Source organism: Epinephelus moara, unplaced genomic scaffold, assembly GCF_006386435.1.
Source record: "Epinephelus moara isolate mb unplaced genomic scaffold, YSFRI_EMoa_1.0 scaffold3817, whole genome shotgun sequence".
Classification (NCBI taxonomy): domain Eukaryota; kingdom Metazoa; phylum Chordata; class Actinopteri; order Perciformes; family Serranidae; genus Epinephelus; species Epinephelus moara.
In genome coordinates this window covers 1,862-2,230 of record NW_026081557.1, presented here as the reverse complement: position 1 = coordinate 2,230, position 369 = coordinate 1,862, and positions in this window count along the sequence as shown.

Below are 369 nucleotides of genomic sequence, written 5' to 3'. Positions count from 1 at the left end.
ATTTCATAGCGTGGTGAATGTGTAAGCTACAAGTTGTCCACTAGAGCGTTTTGGAGTCATTTGATGGTGTATTTGATTAGTTTTGAGGGAGAGAGGGACCTGTACCTTTCACCTCCATTTCAGCGGGCAGCTCTGCCACACCGATCTCAGAACAGCACGCACTGACAATTAAAGGTAATGTACCTACTCATATGACTACAGGGATTACGGCAATAGGCGAATTTGCCAAAATGTCGAACTATCCCTTTAATGCAAACATTAATGTGTCCTTGTGTTGGGTCAGCTCCATCATGGACTGGATGCTTTCTGTTGAAATGCTGTATTGATGTTGTGCTGTTGTTTTAAACTAGTTTGGTTTTACAATAGATG